This window comes from Phocoena sinus, chromosome 18 (genome assembly GCF_008692025.1).
Source record: "Phocoena sinus isolate mPhoSin1 chromosome 18, mPhoSin1.pri, whole genome shotgun sequence".
Lineage (NCBI taxonomy): Eukaryota > Metazoa > Chordata > Mammalia > Artiodactyla > Phocoenidae > Phocoena > Phocoena sinus.
The window spans coordinates 21,660,254-21,681,261 of NC_045780.1; the positions used below are offsets into that span (position 1 = coordinate 21,660,254).

A 21,008-nucleotide genomic window follows, 5' to 3' on the forward strand; every position below is an offset into this window, starting at 1 on the left:
TGCATGCAACAATGAAGACCCAATGCAGCCAAAAATAAATAAATAAATACTTATTTAAAAAAAAAAAAAAAAAGAATATATCATTTTATGAGTTTAACAAAATAATTTTTCTTGCTATTAGTAGAGGGAAGAAGGCATTATAGAAATGCTTCAGTCTGCTTTTTCTAAATATATAAAACACTACCTGGTTCAATTCAAATCTAGGATTTTTATAGCTGGTCTTAGAACAAAGACAATAAATTTAGCATATAGGAAAATGATTTCTAAACAAGATGTGGGCAAAAACAGTATTGATGCTTTATGGATTTAGACTCTATGTGTCATTTTACTTGTATGTGTCATTTTACTTGTATTACTAGCTCTATTTAAAAGTACCTTTACCTTTTAGTCACTTATTTTATAGCCTATAACTCCTATAAAACATTAGGGATATCAGGCTATTCTTCATGTAGCTCTGGTTAGTCACAGAATGACTACTATTAGGGGCCCCAAACAAACGTATAAAAACATTTCCTGCATCATCAACACGCACGGATGATTACCAGTTATTACACAGGCTACTTATATGGACAAAATCCACTTTATTTTGCTAATGTGTTGATATGATGATCTGGGTCATTAATCTTTGTAAATGTTGCTTTGGTAGACATCCTGAATGAGGCTGAATAGCAGTAAGAAAGCATAAACTCCTACATTCGTTTTTCCAGTTGTGGTAATGGTTTCATACCAAGCTCTTTCACCCAGTTCCTTCTAGTGTCACTAGCTAAAGGCGAGGGCAATATCTGTGTCCGTGGAACAATCCAAGGTAACATGCTCAAAGAGCAACTGACCATACAACCTTGGTCTCCTCGTGAATCCATTCAGTAACTGAGTTAGGCAGGAAAACGTGAAAAAAATATGTATGTATGTATATGTACATATATATATTTGAATAAACACATTCTAAAGTATGCCCATGTTTCTTCAGGTCCAATATTCAGAGCCAAGAAAGAAATTAGTAAGGATTTGAGCTTGCTGCATTTTTATACAGATCAAAACGAGATTACAGATGACTAAAGGGAAGTGGGCATCTGTGGGTTTCACTCACTCATTCGCAAGGTAGGGGTTAAAGTATAGAGTGTGTTTGATAAAAGCAATTTAGGTGTGAAATGAACTTGGTGGTTTAAAGTGAGCTTTTACATATTTTAAAACAGATGGTACAGCAATAATTTTTTATCATTTAAGATGAGATCAGATTCTTGAAACTGTGAATTCTATCACAACAAACAGGCTACACCGTCTTCTCCAAATAATGTATATTAGAGAGTATGTATTTTCTGCAAGGTACATGTTTACGCTATGTGAAATCTGAAGAAGACACATTTTAAAAATGAAAATAGATTTATGTAACTTAGTTTCAGTGGTGACTGAAGGAACTTAGAGCGGGTGTGTAGGAAGGGAAATATTCGAATGAGGTAATGCAGTTCAAAGAAGCTGACCTAACAGAAATCAGACAATAAAAGACTGGAAAAATTTCTGTGATGAGAAGTACTTTCCAATTTTCACATTTATTATACTGTAGCTTGAATTCTTATAACCAGAATTATTTAAAATGGTTTAAAGCTAAGCATCCAAGATTATCAAGCAGCCCCAACTGCTAACCTCTGATCACTTTCTTTTACTCCTAAAAATATTTAGGTTAGGGATTTAATAAGCTGCTTATGATGATAAATGCAATGTTTCTCTAGCCAGTCCCTGTGATATATACTGCAAGTATGAATCATTTTTCCAAATTAAAATGTCTATGATCCTATGACTACGTGATGGGTGCCAAGAGACTACAACAGTGGAATCAAAACAACTTCTATTCAGCAAATTTAAAAATACCATTCTGCAAATCTCCAGTTGCCTCTGAGCAGAAATCAGAAATATGAGCCGCATATCATGTCAAACTGTAAGAAGCTACCCGGGCATACATGAACCAAGACACTGTTGCTATGGTGACTATGCAAATACAGCAAATGGCTACTTCATTAGTGACTCCATGAAACTATAAATGCTGGAATAATAGATGGGAAATATCAGGCCGGATGTGGCCATCAATGTGGGCTGGAATTCAGAGAGAATTTCTGAGAAAATGAGGTAAATTTTAACACGCTGTTTTAGCAACCTTTGAAAAATTAAAAAGTGAGATTAATTAGCACCAAATGAGGCCAGGGGGCGGGAATCAGAGGAGTGGTTTGGTTCAAGAGAGAGTGCTCTGTTTAGGATCAGCTGCTGTGGTACTGACATTAAAGAGTGAGAGACACTTAGACTATCATTTAGGACAGCAAAGGGAGAAAGAAGGACTCCCTGTTGACTCACTGCTTCAGACTTCCCATTGTGAATGGGGTTCCAGGCCATATGGTCTCACTTTCTCCCTATCAAGAAAATTAATTCAAACCCTTCCAACTTTGAAGAGTTTAAACTTTACGTTCAAGAATGAAAATAAAAGCTGGATATGAACTTCTGTAACACAGTTATAAAAGATTAATGCTAGAATTAGATTTATCTCAAATAATTTAAATTATCCAGCATTCCACATACTCTTACTTGATCTTATAAAAACAAAGGCTGGAAACGACAAAAACCCAAATGTTTTTGTCTTTTCCTCATGAATTTACAAGGCCTCTAAGAACTTTTAACTGCTACTATATAGGAACTAACTAAAGACATGTTTATATTTTAGTATCTTCTAAATTCTAGTGATATAAACAATATGTTATATTAATATATCATATTATGTTTGTACATAAATGTTAGTTATATCCTGACCTTTATTTTAAATTAAAACTTTTTCATTGAAGTATAGCTGATGTACAACATTATGTAAGCTACAGGTATACGACATAGTGATTCACAATTTTTAAAGGCTACACTCCATTTATACTTATTATAAAATACTGGGTATATTCCCCTTGTCGTACAACATATCCTTGCAGCTTATTTTATACGTAATAGTTTGTATCTCTTACTCTCCTACCCCTATATTGACCCTCTCCCTTTCCCTTTCCCCACAAGTAACCACTAGTTTGTTCTCTATATCTGTAAGTATGCTTCTTTTTTGTTATATTCACTAGTTTGTTGTAATTTTTAGCTGCCACATGTAAGTGATATCATACAGTCTTTCTCTATCTGACTTATTTCACTTAGCATAATGCCCTCCAAGTCCTTCCGAGTTGCTGCAAATGGCGAATTTTCATTTTTTTTTATGGCTGATTTCTAATAAATACTAGGCAATGCTATGCTTGTTTTTATCCTTGTTTTGATTGGTGTAAACGTCAAAGTGTGAAAGCCACACTTACTACATACCTCAATTTATCCTCCCAGATTTCGATCAGGACTTTCTAATCCCGTCCTATTTTCTACTTGAATGGCTTTTTCATCAGCATTGCTCAAGACACACAAATTAGCTTGAAATCACCTTTTTATGCCAAACTGAGCTATCAGGAATCAGTTGTTAAAACACGGGAACTACAGCAAAGGATTCACTGTAAAATGAAGATGAATTCTGGCAGCAATACGGAGAATGAAGCAGGGTAAGGAGAGACTGGTGTCAGGGAGAACAATAAACAAGAGATGAAGGGAAGCTACACAGTACCAGTGAGTGGAAGGGCAGAGCGGCATGTGAGTACAGTAAGTGTACATATGACACTCAATTCAAGAGGGCTCTGCAGACCTAACATAACCTAGGCCCAGTGTCAGGTACTGGAGGAGAAACACATATGAAAAAGCTACCAGCTGTTGGAGGAGCAGGCGAGACGGACTGCTACCCAAACAAAACAGCCTCTAGAACCTCTGAGGATCCGCTGGCATTTGCCACCTTCTTTTGTATTCTTACTCCTCCTTTTCTGCCGGGCAAACTCCTTCCTGGGTCATCGCCTCTCCAGCAAAGCCAGCCCTTACTCCGGAGGCGGCTGCTCCGTCTCCCATGTTCTTTACTCATGGCTCACATACTGGAGGGTAACAGTATTCCCACAGGCACCTGCGAGGCGAGTGCTGACAGCATTGTACTAAAGAAGGAAAAGCAATCCAGTGTTACTCAATTACATTCCGCCTAATACACTCAGAGTGTCTATTACCTGTCAGGGACCACGGTAACTACTGATCTGCACTCCTTTTCAAGTTCATTAGCAAAAACTGTAATAGAAATCTTCAGTGAAAGCAAATGAAGGCAAGGCTATCGGGGAAGAAACCTGACTCAAGCAAAGGTTCTGTGATACTGTTTTTTAAAACAGTTTTATTGAGGTGTAACTGACATACAATAGCCTGCACACACTTAAAGTGCACAATCTGATAAGTTGTCACATACGTACATAGCTGTGAAACCACACGATACTTGTTTCAGAGAAACCACCCAGCCTGACAACCTAGGCTCCTCCATGCTGAAATTTGTATTCCCTGTGGAGGAATCAATAAACTCAAACTGAATTTTTTTTTTTAAGTTACTGTCTATTTCTGATCAATAATCTCAGGCACTTAAGGACACAGACGTTTTATTTTGTACTTCTAATAGAATGATACCTATGGATACATTTATATAAAACTCTTCTAAATTTCACATGCCAATGAAGTGTCAGTATACATTTGCAGGCAATATAACTATATACTTTAAAAAAAGAGAAACAGAGCTTCCCTGGTGGCGCAGTGGTTAAGAATCCGCCTGCCAATGCAGGGGACACGGGTGTGAGCCCTGGTCCGGGAAGATTCCACATGCCGCAGAGCAACTAAGCCCCTGCGCCACAGCTACTGAGCCTGCACTCTAGAGCCCACGAGCCACAACTACTGAGCCTGCACTCTAGAGCCTACGCACCTAGAGCCCGTGCTTCACAAGAGAAGCCAGCACACCGCAACGAAGAGTAGCCCCCATTCACCGCAACTAGAGAAAGCCCGCGCGCAGCAATCAAGACCCAGAGCGGCCAAAAATAAATAAATAAAATTAATTTATATAAAAAAAGAAATAACTGAACAATGATAGACTAGAAACAGTGCAAATATACAAAAGTAGCTTTCTTATATTCTAGCTATATAATATTTTTAAGGGAAAGCAGTTAAAATAGCAACAAAAATCTAAATACACAGGGCAACCCTTACCAAAAATATTCAACTCTATATGAAGAAAACTACACATTGTTACTAAAAATATAAAGAACGCTTGAATAAATGGAGAAAACAACCGTATTTCTGAATGGGAAGATTAAATATCCTAAGAAGCTGATTCTTCCCAAACAATTTTATAGGTTTAAAATAAAAATTTACCGGGATGTTTTGAATTTGGAAAAAAAAAACTGTTCTAAAATTGACATGGAAGACTGAACAGGTAAAAAGAATTAAGAAAAACATTTTCAGGGACCTAATTAAATTTAAAAGCTTTTGCACAGCAAAGGAAACCGTAAACAAAACAAAAAGACAACCTACAGACTGGGGAATATGTTTGCAAACAATGTGATGAACAAAGGATTAATTTCTAAAATATACTAACAGCTCATACAGCTTAATATCAAAAAAATAAACAACTCAATCAAAAAACGGGCAGAACATCTAAACAGGTATTTCTCCAATGAAGAAATACAGATGGCCAAGGGGCACAGGAAAAGATGCTCAACATCGCTAATTATTAGAGAAATGCAAATCAAAACTACAATGAGGTAACACTTCACACTGGCCAGAGTGGTCATCATTAAATAGTCTACAAATAATAAATGCTGGAGAGGGTGTGGAGAAAAGGGAACCCTCCTACACTGTTGGTGGGAATGTAAATTGGTGCAGCCACTACGGAGAACAGTAAGGAGGTTCCTTAAAAAACAAAAAATAGAGTTACCATTATCATTCTACAATCCCACTCCTGGGCATATATTCAGACAACACTCTAATTCAAAAGATACATGCACCCCTATGTTCACTGCAGCACTATTTACAATAGCCAAGACATGGAAGCAACCTAAGTGTCCATCAACAGATGAACGGATCAGGTAGATGTGGTATATATACACAATGGAATATTACTTGGCCATAAAACATGCCATTTGCAGCAACATGGATGGACCTAGAGATTATCATACTTAGTGAAGTAAGTCAGACAGAGAAAGACAAATACCAAATGATACTGCCTATATATGGAATCTAAAAATGTGATACAAATGAACTTATTTACAAAACAGAAAGAGACAGACATAGAAAACAATCTTATGGTTACCAAAGGGGAAAGGGGGGTCGGTGGGGAGGGATAAATTAGGAGGATGGGATTAACATATAACACTACTATATATAAAATAGGTAACAAGGACCTACTCTATAGCACAGAGAACTATACTCAATGTTTTTTAATAACCTATAAGGGAAAAGAATCTGAAAAGGAATATATATATATATACGTGAATCACTGTGCTGTACACCTGAAACTAAAATGATACTGTAAATCAACTATACTTCAGTTAAACAAAAAACGAAGTCTCCCCTAGACATCTAGATCCTCTCCTTGGAGGCAACCACTGACAAAATTTCTCACATATACTTCAAGATGCATTCACTGACACTTTATTTCTAAAGAAGCTGTTGGGTGGAAATGTTCTGCCTGTACTCTAGCGCTCTAATAACTGTTATCTTTGGGAGACAGTTTGTCATAGGCCACTGTTATTCTCATGGAAAAGATTACTTGTTGGTGGGGTATTCAAGAGAGAAGAAACACCATACTTAGATTTAATCATAGTTTCCAGTAATTTTATCTCAACATAAAGGTAAAAAGTAGAAACATAAGCCAGTGATTTAAAAAATAGACTCTTGAGATAGTTTAGATTATAGATGGAATACTGATCAGGTTAAACCCAGAAATACATTGTTCTTGTCTACATACTATTTGAAGACTGTACCTCCTTGTTAATAATTCCTTATCAGCCAGACACATATTTGTCAAAATGTACTCTCAGGACCACTTACATCAGAATCATCAGGCTGTCTGTTAACAATGCATATTTGTAGTCCCAACTCAAGACCTACTGAGACAAAAACTCTGGAGGCCGGATCCTGGAATCAGCATTTTAAATAAAGTCCCCAGGTGATCTGTATACACAGGTAAAAGTCTGAGAGCAACTGGGTACTACATAAGCCCTATAAAAACAGAAACCCTGGTTTCCTTATTCATTTTAGGCATACTACCTAGGATAATGCCTGACAAAGTACGTATCCCATTATATATGTTGGCAGTTTATCGAACGTACACTGGGTCTAACTGCAGAGTATCCTGATATGCTGTCAACACTTAACGGATTTTGAAACTGCATACTTCATCCATGATAGAAATCTGAATTTGGAAATCAACAGCTTTTAGAGATCATTAAGTTGTATGACTCAGTTTCATGGCAAAGCGCTTGGAAAGATGTCAGGGAATTTAATTAGCAATACTTTATTATATATCTGAATTTCAGATAGATGGTACAGTGTACCAAGGACCAAGTGATCCAAAGGAAGGGTTCCAAATTCTACATATTTTCTATTTTGTGATTTATTAAACACAGTGACATCTGTCCTAACTAGTACCAGAAAAGAAGCAAAAAAGAGCATCTCAGCAACCAAAACATATGTCACAAGGCCAAGTATGACAGCTCTGGGCACTTGACTCATAGGTGAGCCCATTAGACCTTCACTCAGAGTCTATTCAGTCCTCTTTTACACACATTATTCATTCTAATCGAATTTTAAAACTGGTTCCCTAGCTCACAGGAAATTAAAAACACTAAATCAGAACAAAGAGAGGGGCTGCAATTGACAGTAACACAATCAACATTACAAAACGATAGTTGCTAAGAGGGGAGTGAAGAACTACATAAAATAATCAAAAGAACTCACAAAGTACAATACTCCGTGGCCATCTTATGAAAGGGTAAATAACCCACTCTTCTTTTTTTTTTTTTTTTTTTTTTTGTGGTACTTGGGCCTCTCACTGTCGTGGCCTCTCCCATTGCGGAGCACAGGCTCCGGACACGCAGGCTCAGCAGCCATGGCTCACGGGCCCAGCCGCTCCACGGCATGTGGGATCTTCCCGGACCGTGGCACGAACCCGTGTCCCCTGCATCGGCAGGCAGACCCTCAACCACTGTGCCACCAGGGAAGCCCAACCCACTGTTCTTGATGTATCTGGAGGCAACTACCACATAATTCAAAAATAGGCATTCATGAGAAAAAACAAGTTAAAGAGAAGGCTAAATTATGTTCCCAATAAACTTTGTGAGGTATGGATACAAGTATAATGTGTAATATATTTTAGGAAGATTTTCATTCATGAAGCTAATTTAAAAAATGTTAAAGTTACAAACTTTCAAAAACAGTTTAGTAACAGCTATTTGGAAAACTATTAGAAACAACTCATCTCTCTAGAGTTCCAGGAATAAAAAAGATACTAATGCACCAGACCAAGAGAGGAAATTTTCAAAACAAAATGTCCTTGAAGGGCTTCCCTGGTGACACAGCGGTTAAGAATCCACCTGTCAAGGCAGGGGACACGGGTTTGAGCTCTGGTCCGGGAAAATTCCACATGCCACAGAGCAACTAAGCCCGTGCGCCACAACTACTGAGCCCGCATGCCACAACTACTGAGCCCACATGCCACAACTACTGAAGCCCGCGCACCACAACGAAGAGTAGCCCGGTTTGCCGCAACTAGAGAAAGCCCGTGCGCAGCAACTGAGACCCAATGCAGCCAAAAATAAATTTAAAAAGTAGTCCTTGAGGGGACTTCCCTGGTGGCGCAGTGGTTGAGAATCTGCCTGCCAATGCAGGGGACACGGGTTCGAGCCCTGGTACGGGAAGATCCCACATGCCGCAGAGCAACTAAGCCCGTGCGCCACAACTACTGAGCCTGCGCTCTAGAGCCTGCAAGCCACAACTACTGAGCCCACGTGCCACAACTACTGAAGCTCGCGTGCCTAGAGCCCATGCTCCGCAACAAAAGAAGCCACTGCAATTAGAAGCCCGCGCATTGCAACAAACAGTAGCCCCCAGCTCACTGCAACAAGAGAAAGCCCGCGCGCAGCAACGAAGACCCAACACAGCCAAAGTAAATAAATAAAATAAATAAATTTAAAATAAAAAAATAATAAAAATATATAATGAGATATCTTTTAAAAAATAGTCCTTGAAAAAAATAATTTGTTATCTCTTGGTTGACATGGTCAGCAACAGTTATTCCTATTTTCCATATTTGAAGGACTGTACAGCATATATCCTGTCATTTAGTCACCACTTAGAATCCACGTGGGAGTTATCTCTGGAAAAGTCAGGATTCTGTATTCTATGAATTATTTTCATCTTGAAGCATGATATTTTATGAAAAAGAAATATTTTACACTTATATTACAAAAAATAGTGCTACTGAAATGCACTAAAGATAACACAAATAGAAGTATAAACTCCTAGTGAGCTGCAATAAAATGCCATATGGCATTCAATGTAATTATGTAAAAAGCATTGAAAATTCTGTGAACAATAGCACTTGGCCGCCACCACACCCGCCCCCTCCAAAACTGGTGTGTGTACCAGACAGTACTGGTAAACAACAGATTTGTAAATTAACTTTAAATAGTTCACATTCATGTTAGTTTCATAAAGTGTATGTGTGTGTGTGTTTCTTCTATACAGCAGCATCGTTCTGGACTAGCAGTAAGGCTTTTTAAAAGCTAGAAGATAGAGTGTAGTTCATAAAGTAGATTTAGTATTTTTCTTTTGAAACTACACAGAATGTTGCATATAAAAGCAAAAGCTTTCTAAAGTGAGCAACTCAAGGACAAGTAAAGTGTCTGGTACATAATAGATGCTCAATGTTTACTGAATAATGATTTTACATAAACTTGTGAAGCTTGCGCTGTGAAACCTTTGGTATTATGATATAAAATACTGATTCTGAGGGGGAAAACTCTACTCATTCTGTATTATTAACTTCAATTTCAACACGTAATAGCATCTTTAATTCCCTGTCCAAGCTACAGTACATATAGTATGTGTCATACCAAAGACATGCCATTTTAAAGAAAAAATGATCTCTTTGAGATTTTAAAATTAACTTTGGAATATCTGTAAATTAAACATAAATGAATTCAATTTTATGAGAATTCAACAAATAAAAAGGTATTAGGACTGAACGAAGGAAAAAACCCTGTCGATCTTACGATAAATTTCCAAAATATAAGAGGGTAAAAATATTATGAAAAACATTCATTCATGCAACAACTAATTATTGAACATTACCTGTGGCAGGCACTATGCTAGGTGACAGGGATACCGTCAGTAAGTCATAACTAATAATTAACAAAGGTAGTGCCACACAGTACTAAGTGCTAAGAACACAATAAAACTGGGTAATGGTGTAGCAAGTATCGGGGAGGAGGCTATACTATTTCATAGGAGTGGTCAGGAAAGGCCTATCTCAGGAGGTAACATATGACCTGAGAACTGCATGATGGAAAGCAGGCTGACCCTTTAAGATCTGGTGAAAGACTTGTGCTTAGGCTGAAAGAGCCCTCAAATGGGACTGTTCTTGTTCCGAGAGACGAAAAAGTGGCCATTTTGGCTGCTGCCTAGGGAATGAGAGAGGAGTGTGGTAGAAGAAGAGGTTGAAGAAGCTTCAGGACCACATCACGTACAGTCTGGAAGGCCAGAGCATGGAGGATTCCTGTATATTCTAAGCAGGCAAATGGTATGATCTGATCTACTCTGAGGACTCTGACTGCTATGTGAAGAATGGTCTATAGGGGGAAGCAGGGAGCCACTAGTTAGGAGGCGTCTGCTATAGCAGAGGGAAGGCCAGCTTTACTAGCAAGTGCCCCATGCAGTCACACTGAGCCTGCACTTAGAAGGGCCTTGCGCTTGATTTAATGCAATGCTGGCACCATTTTGAAACTCTTAATAATTTATGAACAAGGGGCTCTATATTTCCATTTTGCAACAGGCCCTGCAAATTAGGTAGTCAGTCCTAAATATAGCTGAAGAAGGCAGCTCAGAACAGTGTAGCAGCAGGGTGTGTAGTGTTGGTACAGCTGACAGACCCTGAAAATGGACTGCATGTGTCTTGTCAAGAAAAGAGGACTCGGGCTTCCCTGGTGGCGGAGTGGTTGAGAGTCTGCCTGCCGATGCAGGGGACACGGGTTCGTGCCCCGGTCCGGGAGGATCCCACATGCCGCGGAGCGGCTGGGCCCGTGAGCCATGGCCGCTGAGCCTGCGCATCTGGAGCCCGTGCTCTGCAACGGGAGAGGCCACAACAATGAGAGGCCCGTGTATCGCAAAAAAAAAAAAAAAAGGAAAGAGGACTCAAGGATAACTCCCAGGTTTTTTTATCCGAGTAACTGAGTGGAAACGGTGAAGAGTGGGGGAAGAACTGCATTAGGGGTGGGAGGGTGGGTAAAAACCAAAAATTCAGTTTCTGGCATGTGAAGTTAAGATGCCTGTGTGATATCCAAGTGGTGTTATCAAGGGGAATGTTGTACACGTATGAGTATGAAGGTCAGGAGAGAAGTCTGGGCTGGAGATACAAATTCTGGAGTTACTGTGTGTGTGTGGTGAAAGGGGATGGGATCACTCAGCGAGATAATGTAGCGGGGGAAGAGATCAAGACAGAAGCGGGAGCTACAAAGACTACTAAGGCAAGAGGAAAACTAAAGAGGACCACAGTAACAAAGGGAGGAGAGTGTACCAAGGACAGAGCTATGAAGGAGACCTGGGACCTCCCTCAGAGGGAAATGTGCTCAATCAGTTGATTCACTGGCTCGCCTGCCTGTTCAGTCTAACACTGAAAAATCCCCACAATCAGCCCTCTGTCTAATCTGCCAGGCTGATCTACTATGTTTCCCAGAACACTCCTACTGATTTATCTCAAATTATGCTGTGCTGTTCCACCCAGAATCCCTCCCTCCCACTCTTCATCTAGTCAAACACTATGACTCCTTTCTCTGACTTTACCAAGTCAATATTTTCTGAAACCTGATATTTACTGCTTGTGTCAACCTCTCTTTCATGCCCCTGAATAACTGTGGTAAACAAACATTAGACGTAGAGCATAAATCAGAAGTGAATTGCTTTAAGGCCTTGATTTTAATCACGCTGGGCTATAACCTAGCTATTCTGGCTGATATGAACCCCTTAGTTATCAGCTAATTTGTTACAAAGATCTACAGGAAATTCTGTATCCGAGTACGCCAGGAGGAAATCCATCCTGGTAGATCCTGAAATCTGTGTAATATAATACTCGTGATTCTTCATGTAAAAGGTGATGTGACCCAAATGGTTCAGTCCCTGCTAATAACAAAAATGGTGCTTTCTGGAATATTTGTGCTTTGTAATACAAGTCACATCGTAAGTACAAAGAACACAGTTTTTGGAAAATAATTTTTTCTCAAAATAGTATGATTATAAAAAATTATAATCATATAATACTCTAAATTATTATTTAGGACCCATCTATGATCCATTCCCCAAAACGAATAAGCTCTGGTTGCTTTATGTTAGTTACACTGCTTAGTACACATTAGATGCTCAATAAATATCTGTTGAGCAAATGAGTAATAAATGACACTCTGAAGCTATGAAGCATGGGGAAGTGACAGAAGTAGATAAATTAACTTGGCACGCAACAGCTTGAAAAGGCATGACTCATTGTCACCAAAGCCCTAGGCAGCCTGTGAGACAAAACCTAAGCCTCATGCCTTCCTTTCTTCATTCGACAAATATTCACTGTGCACCTACCAGGCGCCAGGCACTCTTCCAGTCATTAGAGATACACCAGTGAACAAAGCAGACAAGAAGTCTTGCCCTCATGGAACTGCATTTTAGTGGGAATACCGTTCATTGGCATATATTGCTTTGCATAAGCTTACTACTAAGCCCACATCTTTCGCCCCTGTTTTTCCCAAATGTCTACTATTTTTCAGTTTGAAAAGTTTCTGCCTGAACATTATGATTATTGTTAATTCCATATTTTCAGTTTTCCTCAAATACATAACATGTTACACAAAAAGGGTTTTAGACATTCTGAGGCCTTCAAAGTCACATACAGATCAGTATACAGTATATGACAAGTGTAATACTAGGGTATATTAAAGAGAACTAGATCTTCAAGATGGTACAACTACTAGTTCATCAAAAGTACCTCAAAGTATTACGAATTTCATATAAACTTCACAAAAGTAAAACAATAAACTTCACAGACATAAAATCACTTAATACTCTACCTCTCTTCTACAGATACATGGAGCTTTGAAATTCAAGCAAGTTATGCTAACAAAGCTCATTTTTAAGTTGTAGGATCTGAAATTTGATTTCAAAAATCTAAACTGAAACAATGAAGCCATTATATATTTTATATAATAAACCCATAAATGTTATCCTGTTGTACAGTGAAACAGAACTATGGTCCTAACGATATTAGTTTAAGTTGTGGGGCATCAGGGCAATGATCATCCAGTGCAAGAGACGAGAGAAAGAGAACAAGCTCCCTTCCCTTGGCCTACGGATAAGCCGGGCAACGTTTTGAAACTACAAAAGCCAGAAGAGGCAGCCTGCCACCTAACACATTGGAATCAATCAGATCTCAGTTCAAATTCCAGCTTTGCCATTTACAAACTGTGAGCTTGGGCAAATCACAACTTCTCTATGACTCTATGATCATTTGTGAAAATGGAAATAAGGCTGAAAAAAACCAGTAACTAAAATAAACATCTAATTAATATAAATATGAAGCCATTTAAGAGTGTGTGACCCCTAAAATCAGTTCCCCAAAACAGTCTTTTAAAATCTGTAAACAATATCTTCTCTTTCTCTACTTATAAATTGAAAGATTCTTTTAAAAAAATCCAAGTTTTCTTTACAAATACATCCCATGGCAATTGCATTAGAGTCTCAAGCAAAAGAGATAGTATATAAGATGTTTATGAGTCAGGTTTTCTTGTACTTTGATTGACTAACTACTAAGAATATTTAAAGCCTGATCATCCCAAAGTTTAAATCAGTTCGTCCTAGCAATAAGTTAAAGGCTTGATTATCATTATTCCTACTGATTCAACGTACTAAATGGGACCCTTGTTCCCTAATAAAGGAAGATGTGGTATCTTTCCTCAGTTTTCAAGTGCTTCAGGGAATCACAGACCAAGAGATGAAAACCCAGTGCCTGCAAGGACTGGGCAAGCAACTTAAATTTTAAGCCAACTGGTAAGAAAACAGGACCTGAAGGCCTGCAGCAAACCAGAGAGTAGAGCTCCTTCCCAGGTTTCTCTGTTTAGCGTGTATAGTGGTGCCACATGAAGGGGCACATTCGCATTAGAGAGAGCAAAGATCTGTGTAATTATTATGACAATTTTCTGGCAGATGGTAGTAATGTCTTATTTAACCAAATATGTAAATTACTATGATTTTCTGACAGATACAAATAAAAACACTTGAGGAAGGATCACCTTTAAAAATTTGTACAATACAGACTAGTGGTGGTCCTGATCCTGCCTAAGGACATTTGGCCACTTCTGTGGGTCACATTCAGGAGCAAGTTTTAAATTCTCAGAACAGATCTCCAACAAATGCAGCTAGGCCAGATCTACCCACTTGGGCCAGGAAGCACAGATGGTTATCCTGGGGATAAGTCCCCCTGACAAACAAAAAGGCATATTTAATCTGTGTTTAGGGCCAACCTATAAATGCTATAATTTCAATGACTTTTCCTCCTTTCTCGTGAAAAAAATGTGCCTACTCAAATACCTTGAACAGGTAACCTGAGGGCTATTATTTCACATTTAGTAAGAAAAGGTTTAAAATCAAATACCCAGTTTGACTTAGGCCCATTCATTCTTAAAATATATTCAGAATTGATAGAATAAAAAAGATTAGAGCAGGATAAAAAGTAAATAGGCATGGACATATATACGCTAACAAACGTAAAAGGTAGATGGCTAGTGGGAAGCAGCCGCATGGCACAGGGATATCCGGCTCGGTGCTTTGTGACCGCCTGGAGGGGTGGGATAGGGAGGGTGGGAGGGAGGGAGACGCAAGAGGGAAGAGATATGGGAACATGTGTATATGGATAACTGATTCACTCTGTATAAAGCAGAAACTAGCACACCATTGTAAAGCAATTATACTCCAATAAAGATGTTAAGAAAAAAAAAAGTAAATAGATGCGTAAAGACAGCATTACCAAGAGGAAAAGAAATGAAAAAAGGAGATGCTGGGATAATAAAGATAAACTTTCCATACTTCACAGTTTTGCCTAAGGTTTAGCCCTGTTGATTTTCAATTGTGAGTGAACAAAGAGAAATTGTGTATTGAGGTATTTTTATCCTGCAAAGCTGTGAGGCTTTGTACAAACACCACCACATGCCAATACTGTTTCTCAGGACCTATAATTTGAATCTTAAATACAGCTAAATGCATTTTTAAAAGAGTATTAATCCTGGAGAGATTCATTAATTAAGGTACAATGTAAACTCTTAACTTTACTGATTTTTGGTCAATTACTCCACTAGCACTTATTGAACATAAAGCTGTTGGATTAAGCATGAATGAGATTACAGACCCTGACCTCAAGGAGCTCACTATCTAGTAGAGATATAAACAAAAGTAATAAAAGTAGAATGAAAAGCAAAATGTGATTAGTGGTTTATTAGAAAAAGTATAAGCAGGAGCTTGGTGGAATGGTACTTATCTTGGGTGGAGAGAAACAGTTGTGCAGGTTGACATTTGAGCTGAATCTTAAAGGGCGAACAGGAGTCTGGAAAGCAGGAAAGCAAGGAAAGAGCACAGCAGACAGTGGGACACGAAAGCACATGGGGAAGACTGATAATGACTGGGTTTGCTCTAGTGCGCGCTTGAGCTGCAATGGCAGCAGAGTAAGAAGGGGTCAGAAGCCCCAGGAACACCAAGACGCGGGCAGAAGAGGTGGGGAATTCCAAAGACGAGCTGTGTTTAGGGCGAGACAACGGTACCCAGATACTGAAAAAAAATCCCTCTCCTCCTGCAATCTTAGGGTAAAAATATCTGAGGACTTGAAAGAAGGATTATATAGAACCTTTGTCTGTTGTTTAATTATGCCAATGGTTTAATTTTTTAATATATCAATATATTCCTGATAACTTTTTATAATCATTTGGAAAATCCTTGTTTCATCAGAATAGTAAATCTTTAGGAGCAGTCTACAGCTCAAGGGCTGTGGGGACAGCTGCTAGGGCTCTTCAGAGGGAAAAAGGACATCTTTACTGTCAATCTCCCTAAGAAGTCTTTCTTACACCAGGAATGCCCTGGCAATCCAGTGGTTAGGCCTCAGTGCTCTCACTGCCGAGGGCATGGGTTCGATCCCTGGTCAGGAAACTGAAATCCCACAAGCCTCACGGTGTGGGGGTAAAAAAAAAAATCCATTATTGGGACTTACCTGGTGGCGCAGTGGTTAAGAAACCACCCACCAATGCAGGGAACACGGGTTCGAGCCCTGGTCCGGGAACATCCCACATGCCGCAGAGCATCTAAGCCCGTGCGCCACAACTACCGAGCCTGCGCTCTAGAGCCCGCAGGCCACAACTACTGGGCCCACGTGCCACAACTACTGGGCCCGTGTGCCACAACTACTGAAGCCCGCGTGCCTAGAGCCCGTGCTCCGCAACAAGAGAAGCAACCACAATGAGAAGCCTGCGCACCACAACGAAGAGTAGCCCCCGCTCGCCCTAACTAGAGAAAGCCCACGCGCAGCAACAAATACCCAATGCAGCCCAAAACAGAAGGCTTCCCTGCACCAAACAGCATTCCCCATGAAGATCTGTCTTTTAAAAACTTCTTGATAAAACACCATGACTACCTTTTCACGGTCGTTTTATCCCACTGGTAGTTTTGCATGTTTACTGCAGCTATTTATTTATAATACATTTAAAAATTATTGTACTTCAGTGAAGACATCCAGCTTCTTTCACATAATGCTTCATTTTTAAATGGTAGTTAAAAAGGAGCAGTTCAAGGTGAAAGGATGTGAGAACAAGGGCACACTTACGGCAAAGAAGGTTAGCTGCCTTCTTGGGTTAGCTCTTTAGAACTTCCTGTTCTCTGGCCTTTAAAAAAAATCTTTGATGAAGAAGATTTACAGCCCCACATTTTAAAAGTCACACATTTGGGTACCTCAGGAGAGTCACCAGCTAAAGTATCACTGCAGGAGGGGACGATAAGACTGTTTCCAAAGGTAACTTGGGAAAATTTCAGGATCAGTAACCTTTACAATTTCCATAAAGATTCTGAACATCCAGTAGAAGATTTATAAACTAAAAATCCATGGGTTTCTGATCTATGTATGGTGGTGGGCACATTAAGGAGTTCTTGAGGGCAAGAACAGGGTAGATGAAAAGACTGTGAAGAGTCAGTTCCTTGGGTCTGAATCTCGATAATATCTAGGAACTTCTAAACCACTACTTTAGGGTTTTTGTTTTGAAAAGAGGATTATTATCATGAACTCTATAAAAAAATCTTCAGATTCTTTTTCTTAGCTCTAGTTCTCTTTCTGCTCTATTTCCAATTTAAACTTGATTAAACTAATTTATCTACTTCAGGGCAGGAATTCAAAAAGAATCCTTGTGTGCAAGTCTCTTATCAGGAGAACTAAGACAAACCGGGTTGGGTTGGGAATATCTCCAGAGGGTTTTAGGACAGGAGTACTTACTCAGGCAACTGTCATAAACGTAATGGGTAATATTTATTGAGTACCTACTCTGTGTCAGACACATCATGTATCATATAGTATTACTTAATCATTATCATAACACAGATAAATGCCACTACCACATTTTACAGATGAGGAAACAAAGGCACCGAAAGGCCATGTACTTTGCCCAAGATCACAGAGCCAGTAAATGGGGAATCCAGTCTTTGAAACCAGGCAGTGAGACTCCAGAGCCCAAGCTCTGCACCATCTTACCCTATTATTAAGGCATCTTCACAGAGTTGCTTTCTAATAAAAGTTCTGACCCTCTTTCAAGAGAGAAGACGGTCATTCCTCAAGAGAAGCAATGAAGGGTACGAATGTCCCTGATGAGTGTTTCTTACCCCTAAGATGCTTTTCTGGTAAAGAGTTTTGCTGTTGATCTCAGGATTATCTCCCTAGCACCCACCCTGTCCCCCCTCTACGGAGCAGCAGCCACATGTTTTGTTTGATGGGACTGACCCTCCCTCCTGTACATTTCTACAGGTGGGCCCTAAGCATTAGTGCACACTCCCCACCTTCATTAACACATTTATCGGTTTCTGAAATAAATTCAGAACCCATGTTGGTCCACAGAAGGAAGTGAAGGGTTCTGTTTAACGGCTGGTTGAAGACAAGGTCACTTAACTCCCGAGGCCCCATATAAAGAATGAGGTAGATAATCCTGGGAACTGCAAGTAGCCCTCTTGCTACCAGGAGAAAAGCCAGTCTGAAAACAGGCAAGCTGGAGACAGACAGACCCAAGAAAATTCAAAACAGCTCAAACACTAAGGACGTTGAGAACTCCTAGGTACAGCCACGGCTAAAGCCCACAATACCACTGGATTCAATTTACGGGAGTCAACAAATTCCTTTTATTTTTAAGCCAGTTTGCACTGGGTTTTCTGATACTTACAAATGAAAGCATCTAATGAATACAAGTACATTAACCATTAACCTCAACATTCACCAAAAACTCTGTTCAATAAAATCTGTTTCAAATAAGATCACCAGAAAGCTAAAATCCAATACTGTATTTCCCTGGTCATGAAATTATCTTTATTGAACCCTGAGTTACTTCTATAACCTCACCTTTTATTTAGGATTAACAGAAAAGTGATTTTCTGTAAAGCTAAGTTTAGTTTATTATTCAGTTTGCTGTTTAATAAACTTTATCTACAAATTTACATTACGATTATACAAATATACATTTAAACGTTCACATAGCACTGTCATATGCCCAGATTTGGGTGGCTACTGGGACTCACACAGCAGTTTATGTTCAGCCATAGCAGTTTCTATTCCTAATTGCCAGAACTTTCATTATTTGACTCTTTAAGTTCTCATTTTAAAGTTAGCACTTTAATATATCCAGGCTATTCACAATAAGGGTGATCTTACATCGCAGTTTATGTGGGACAGTTTACACTGCTGTCTCGGTGTGGCTCTCAGGTTAGGCCTACTTTCATTCTTAAAAGTATCCTGTTTTAAACGATAAATTATATAATTACCCTATTTACAACTCATTTTGTACTTTTTTAAATATAAAGGGACATAGCTATAAGATAATCATCCTAATATATAAGAAGTATCATTTATAAAATAATTATTCTCTATGTAATTTATGTATGAAGAAAAATAAAAATTACAAGGACTAAATATATTCGAAAACTAGTTTAAATATGGTGAAAAGAAAAACGCTTCAGTGCTGTTATTGCATTAAGCAAAAATTTTATTTGCAGAAACTTCTCTGGGCATGAATCACATCACCCACAAATTACGTAAAGAGCTACTGAGTGAGAGGGTCCTTTCCATTTCCCTTACAATAAGACGTTCTAAGACATCTTTTACCATAATACGAAGCATCAGGAATCTAGGCAGGTACAGCAAGGTAACTTCTCCCCAGGAGAGAATGTGAATCACAACTTGCTTCCTCTGTCTGGTGTCTTAGAATAGAAAAGAAACCCGCTTTTTCTTTTCTCCACCCATCTACAGCCAATGTTCTGTTCCCAAACGGAAAAGCTTTTCTTATTAGGTTTTTGAAGAAAACCCACAAACACTGAAAGAACTAAAAATAAAAATTTTTGAGACAAATATTTTTAGATGACTTAGTGACAAAAACATGCAGAAGTTAAAAAGCCATATATTTTCCTATTACTAGGATTTCCTACACGAAAACACCTTAGGATGATTGTCTTATATTTATGTCCCTTTACATTTAAAAATGTACAATATGAATTATAAATAGGTGGATTACGTAATTTATCATTTGACTATTAAGGAAAAACTCAAGATGATTAGTGAAGTTACACTTAATGAAACAATACAAATTAAATTTAAATTACATAATACATCAGATATGAGCTATTTTAAATATATTTACATTTAGCAATTCAAAATAAATTTCCTCCTAATAAAATATCATTCAGATCCATCCAAATTTATGTCAGATTAAGAGAAAGTACTAGAAGCATTGGAAATATTTATTTTCCCATTTGATTTTAGATTTTCTTGCGTGGCTAAATGGATTTTTGTAAAATTTGATATACGTGATGGGTTTGGACAAAAGAAAATTATAGCACAGGATTCATTTCTTCTTGGCTTAAATTTCACTGATTCAAAGGTTTAACATATTTCTTGGGTTTACTGCAATACTAATTTCCACCTTCATTTAATGAATGAACAGACTCTTACAGACTAACAGAATCTTACTTACATTTGATGAATATGGGAGTTGTAATTCTCATAACATTTGGCTAATTTATCAGCTAAATTTTAATAACAGAGAGCTGTAATAAGAATCTACTACTAAAATTAAATTCCCACTGAAGTAACACATCGTTCTTAGAGAGTATTATTTATAAATATAAAATACACTTTGTATATACCCATCTACATTACTAAGAGAATAGTTCAGCTGCTATTTGCTAAAATATAATATAGTAAAATCTCACTGATTTCAGGAAAAAACCTCACTCAATTAAGTCAAGGAAAGAAAGGTCTTTGATACAAAGGCTTTCTTTTCTAGTCCTCTGTAAGTGGAAGACTATTCAATTCTTATTTTATACTTTGAAAAACTTTTTCGTTGTTGACAAAATGTTTCTATATTTGTTTTACAATCACTTTCTTCTCAAAGCAAGATGTGTGTGTGTACGTATGTGCACACACATGCACATGTAAATGAACTGAAAAATCAAGTCCAGGTTTCAAGTGTAGCTCTGAGCAAAAAAAAAAAAAAAAAAAAAAAATTAAAGCAGCTGAGTGCTGCTGATTTCCATGTTTCCGTACCTAGTTTTGCCATTCATTT

The 21,008-nt window shown here is 38.3% G+C and overlaps 1 protein-coding gene across 1 annotated transcript in view; it reads right to left on the minus strand.

Moving 5' to 3' along the window:
• Positions 1-21,008, minus strand: part of GTF2F2 (general transcription factor IIF subunit 2) — a 150,125-nt gene that overhangs the window by 41,541 nt on the left and 87,576 nt on the right. The window lies entirely within an intron of this gene.